General features: G+C 44.5%; 1 long non-coding RNA gene and 1 pseudogene across 1 annotated transcript; both read right to left on the bottom strand.

Moving 5' to 3' along the window:
- Window positions 1–2,232: 2,232 nt before the first annotated feature.
- LOC124030779 lies at window positions 2,233–2,831 on the bottom strand (annotated as a pseudogene).
- Window positions 2,822–5,572, bottom strand: LOC124030780. Its single transcript, XR_006838029.1, has 3 exons — window positions 4,611–5,572; window positions 4,346–4,417; window positions 2,822–2,870 (listed from the first exon to the last, which is right to left on the bottom strand). It is a non-coding gene; the product is annotated as an uncharacterized LOC124030780 (long non-coding RNA).
- Between the last annotated feature and the right edge of the window lie 138 nt (window positions 5,573–5,710).

The following is a 5,710-nucleotide window of genomic DNA, read 5'->3' as shown; positions in this document are numbered from 1 at the left end:
TATATATTACATTTAAGTCATTTAGCAGACGCTCTTATCCAGAGCGACTTACAAATTGGTAAATGACTATTGTAGTTGGAAATGGCAGATTTGTTATGGAATATCTACATTGGCCGTACAGAGGCCCATTATCAGCAACCATCACTCCCGTATTCCAATGGCACGTTGTGTTAGCTAATCCAAGTTTATCATTTTAAAAGGCTAATTGATCATTAGAAAACCCTTTTGCAATTATGTTAGCACAGCTAAAAACTGTTCTTATGATTATAGAGGCAATAAAACTGTCCTTCTTTAGACTAGTTGAGTATCCAGAGCATCAGCATTTGTGGGTTCGTTTGCAGGCTCAAAATGGCCAGAAACAAAGACCTTTCTTCTGAAACTCATCAGTCTATTCTTGTTCTGAGAAATGAAGGCTATTCCATGCGAGAAATTGCCAAGAAACTGAAGATCTCGTACAACGCTGTGCACTACTCCCTTCACAGAACAGCGCAAATGGTCTCTAACCAGAATAGAAATAGGAGTGGGAGGCCCCGGTGCACAACTGAGCAAAAGGACAAGTACATTAGAGTGTCTAGTTTGACAAACAGACACCTCACAAGTCCTCAACTGGCAGCTTTATTAAATAGTATCCTCAAAACACAAGTCTCAACATCAACAGTGAAGAGGTGACTCTGGGATGTGGCCTTCTAGGCAGAGTTATATATGTTGTGATATCCGATATCCCCTCTCTCCACTGGGTTACTGGTGCTCTTCCATGCCGTCCCTAGGAGGGGTGCTTCACTTGAGTGGGTTGAGTCACTGACGTGGTCTTCCTGTCTGGCTTGGCGCCCCCCCCCCCCTTGTCTTGTGCCCGTGGGGGAGGTTTAAGTATGCTCTCTCTTTTTCTCTCTTTCTTTCTTTCTTTCTTTCTTTCTTTTTTTCTCTTTCTTTCTTTCTTTCTTTCTTTCTTTCTCTTTCTCTCTCTCGGAGGACCTGAGCGCTCGGACCATGTCTCAGGACTACCTGGCCTGATGACTCCTCGCTGTCCCCAGTCCACCTGGTCGTGCTGCTGCTCCAGTTTCAACTGTTCTGCCTGCGGCTATGGAACCCTCACCTGTTCACCGGACGTGCTGCCTGTCCCGGACCTGCCGTTTTCAAGTCTCTAGAGACAGCAGGAGCGGTTGAGATACCCTCAATGATTGGCTATGAAAAGCCAACTGACATTTACTCCTGAGGTGGTGACCTGTTGCACCCTCTACAACCACTGTGATTATTATTATTTGACCCTGCTGGTCATCTATGAACATCTTGGCCATGTTCTATTTATAATCTCACCCGGCATAGCCCTCAGAGCCTGGTTCCTCTCGAGGTTTGTAATCTAGATAGTGAAACTATAAGGCAGACAGTCACTCTGACATAATACAGGAGAAACGTGTTCTAAAACATATCAGAAATGTAATAAAACATTAGTCATCAGTCAGACTCTTTACTTCTCTTTATTAAGTGTTCATAAATGTTATCCCTGAACACATGATTAAATAAATAGATCACTGGACACAGAGAAATACTTAAGGGAACAGATTTAAGACTATTTTTATCTATCTATCTATCTATCTATCTATCTATCTATCTATCTATCTATCTATCTATCTATCTATCTATCTATCTATCTATAAAACCATCTATCAATCAATCATTCAATCTATGTTTCTGTTGTTAGGTCTTGTTCGGCCTCGTTTACACAGGTAACCTAATTCTGATCTTTACACGGGCAGCCTAATTCTGATCTTTACACAGGCAGACAAATTCTGATATTTTGCCCAATTATTGATAATAGATCGGATTGGTCAAAAGACCAATTAGTGGCAAAAGATCAGAATTGTGTTGCCAGTGTAAAAACAGCCTTAATGAGGTATACAGTATGTGATTGTTATACAGCTACGGAGACGGGTGTTTTAGCTCCACACCTTCCATTCTTTAGACAGATAGCCGTTATTCCACTGGCTGCTCCCAGCACCAGTAGGAGTGGAGCTAGAGCCAGGGCCACTGTGGTATCAGCAGCAGCTGCTATGATCACCCCTACTACTACACACACTACTGTTACTGCTAGAGCCATGTGGAGATTCCTCTTTTTATCTACCTTCTCCCTTTTCTCTTCCTCCTTTTCTTTCTCTATCTCGACCTTTACCTCTTCTTTTAACTTTCTCTCCTCCTCCTCCTCCCTCCTCTTCTCCTCCTCCTCCCTCCTCCTCTCTCCTCCGCCTCTCTGATCTTCCTCTGAGCCTTCTGGTACATCTCGTTGGTGTAGTGCTCTCCTCCGTTCAGCTCCACCATCTCTTTGATCTTCTCCAGCAGCTCTGGGACCTGAGCCGGGTCGTCTTTGGCGTCGTTGTTGAACGAGTGATACCCGCCTCCTAACGTGATGGAGAGTCTCCGCAGCTCTTTACACATCTTCAGAGAATCTGTCACCTGTTTCCCCTTCAGCTGGTCTTTACAGGTGAACAGCAAGATGGTGTACATGGAGGCGTTCCTCTCTCCGAAGTTCTCCTGGATCCTCAATTCACGGCGTTCCTCTCCTCCTCTGTGAACCTCACCCCCAGCCTGATCACCAGCAGGAAGGCGTGGGGGCCCGACGGACATGTTAACGCACTCCTCTATTTTCTCCTTCACCTCTTCGTCCGACCGGGCTGTGTCGAAGAGGCCCGGCGTATCAACCACATGAACCGTCGTCCCGTTGACCTCTCACTCTGTCTCTCACACTGTCCGGTCACTGACGCGGGGAAGAGTCCACTTTAAATACATTCTTCCCCAGGATGAGTGTTTCCTGTTGCGCTTTCCCTGCTCCAGTCTTCCTAGCAACACAATCCTCAGCTCAGCGGTCAAACCAGACCCTGTAAAAACCACACGGATAAAGACAATGTAGCTTCCTGTAACTATAGCAACAACAACAAAACATTTAAAGTAACTCAACTATCACGCTGTAAAATAGAGATAATGTATGTTGATTCATTTAATTCATTCAATTGATTCAATGATTCATTCAATGATTATTTTAACCATAACCATCCTGCTCAAAGTAACTAGTTGAGTTAGTATTATAAGTTGCCCAGCTGTAATGTGTGGTGTGTTGTTTTGACTCAACCATTAGAGACCATAACATCACAGTCCAAACAGAGTACATACCATCATGATTTGACTCAACCATTAGAGACCATAACATCACAGTCCAAACAGAGTACATACCATCATGATTTGACTCAACCATGAGAGACCATAACATCACTGTCCAAACAGAGTACATACCATCATGATTTGACTCAACCATTAGAGACCATAACATCACAGTCCAAACAGAGTACATACCATCATGATTTGACTCAACCATTAGAGACCATAACATCACAGTCCAAACAGAGTACATACCATCATGATTTGACTCAACCATTAGAGACCATAACATCACTGTCCAAACAGAGTACATACCATCATGATTTGACTCAACCATTAGAGACCATAACATCACAGTCCAAACAGAGTACATACCATCATGATTTGACTCAACCATTAGAGACCATAACATCACAGTCCAAACAGAGTACATACCATCATGATTTGACTCAACCATTAGAGACAATAACATCACTGTACAAACAGAGTACATACCATCATGATTTGACTCAACCATTAGAGACCATAACATCACAGTCCAAACAGAGTACATACCATCATGATTTGACTCAACCATTAGAGACCATAACATCACAGTCCAAACAGAGTACATACCATCATGATTTGACTCAACCATTAGAGACCATAACATCACAGTCCAAACAGAGTACATACCATCATGATTTGACTCAACCATTAGAGACCATAACATCACTGTCCAAACAGAGTACATACCATCATGATTTGACTCAACCATGAGAGACCATAACATCACTGTCCAAACAGAGTACATACCATCATGATTTGACTCAACCATTAGAGACCATAACATCACTGTCCAAACAGAGTACATACCATCATGATTTGACTCAACCATTAGACCATAACATCCAAACAGAGTACATACCATCATGATTTGACTCAACCATTAGAGACCATAACATCACTGTCCAAACAGAGTACATACCATCATGATTTGACTCAACCATTAGACCATAACATCACATCCAAACAGAGTACATACCATTATGATTTGACTCAACCATTAGACCATAACATCACAGTCCAAACAGAGTACATACCATTATGATTTGACTCAACCATTAGACCATAACATCACAGTCCAAACAGAGTACATACCATTATGATTTGACTCAACCATTAGACCATAACATCACAGTCCAAACAGAGTACATACCATCATGATTTGTTGAGCCACACCCATCAGACTCAGGCTGCCGTTTCAGCTCCATCTCTCTCAGTGGTGTAGCTGTTAGGATAACATAACAAGTATATTTCAGTTCAGTGTAAAACAGTCTTGTATTAGCTGAAGTACAGAATCATTGTGATAGCTACGAGTGTTCCAGGTTGAATGAACAGTTCAGTCTGCTACATCCTTCTCAAACAGTTCATGTATATGAGGTTTCATTATATAAGATAAGATATTAAACCAAATGTTTTACCTTCAGTCATGGTTCTGTCCCTCTTTGCCAATATATTGTCAAATGTCACCAGGTCTTTCAGGTCCTCTGTCTGCGTTGACCCAGCTCTTTCAGCTCCTCTGTCTGCGTTGAACCAGCTCTTTCAGGTCCTCTGCCTGCGTTGACCCAGCTCTTTCAGCTCCTCTGTCTGCGTTGAACCAGCTCTTTCAGCTCCTCTGTCTGCGTTGAACCAGCTCTTTCAGGTCCTCTGCCTGCGTTGAACCAGCTCTTTCAGCTCCTCTGTCTGCGTTGAACCAGCTCTTTCAGGTCCTCTGCCTGCGTTGACCCAGCTCTTTCAGCTCCTCTGCCTGCGTTGAACCAGCTCTTTCAGCTCCTCTGTCTGCGTTGAACCAGCTCTTTCAGGTCCTCTGCCTGCGTTGACCCAGCTCTTTCAGGTCCTCTGTCTGCGTTGACCCAGCTCTTTCAGCTCCTCTGTCTGCGTTGAACCAGCTCTTTCAGCTCCTCTGTCTGCGTTGACCCAGCTCTTTCAGCTCCTCTGCCTTTGTTGAACCAGCTCTTTCAGCTCCTCTGTCTGCGTTGAACCAGCTCTTTCAGGTCCTCTGCCTGCGTTGACCCAGCTCTTTCAGCTCCTCTGTCTGCGTTGAACCAGCTCTTTCAGGTCCTCTGTCTGTGTTGACCCAGCTCTTTCAGGTCCTCTGCCTGCGTTGAACCAGCTCTTTCAGGTCCTCTGCCTGCGTTGAACCAGCTCTTTCAGCTTCCCTGCCTGCGTTGACCCAGCTCTTTCAGGTCCTCTGCCTGCGTTGAACCAGCTCTTTCAGGTCCTCTGCCTGCGTTGAACCAGCTCTTTCAGCTCCTCTGTCTGCGTTGAACCAGCTCTTTCAGCTCCTCTGTCTGCGTTGAACCAGCTCTTTCAGCTTCCCTGCCTGCGTTGAACCAGCTCTTTCAGCTCCTCTGCCTGCGTTGAACCAGCGGTCTGAGTACTGACGTTTTCTCACAAACAAAGAAAGGAATATCCTGTGCATCTGGCAGAATGGAGGGGAGGTTCCTGCTTCCCTGGATTGTCTACAGTTCTGACAAACATGGCCTGTGTGCCAAACGGCACCCTATTCCCTTTATAGTCT

This window comes from Oncorhynchus gorbuscha, unplaced genomic scaffold, assembly GCF_021184085.1.
Source record: "Oncorhynchus gorbuscha isolate QuinsamMale2020 ecotype Even-year unplaced genomic scaffold, OgorEven_v1.0 Un_scaffold_15500, whole genome shotgun sequence".
NCBI classification, from domain to species: Eukaryota; Metazoa; Chordata; class Actinopteri; order Salmoniformes; family Salmonidae; genus Oncorhynchus; species Oncorhynchus gorbuscha.
Note: the sequence above shows the minus strand (reverse complement) of the source record. Positions and strands in the feature narration are given on the sequence as shown.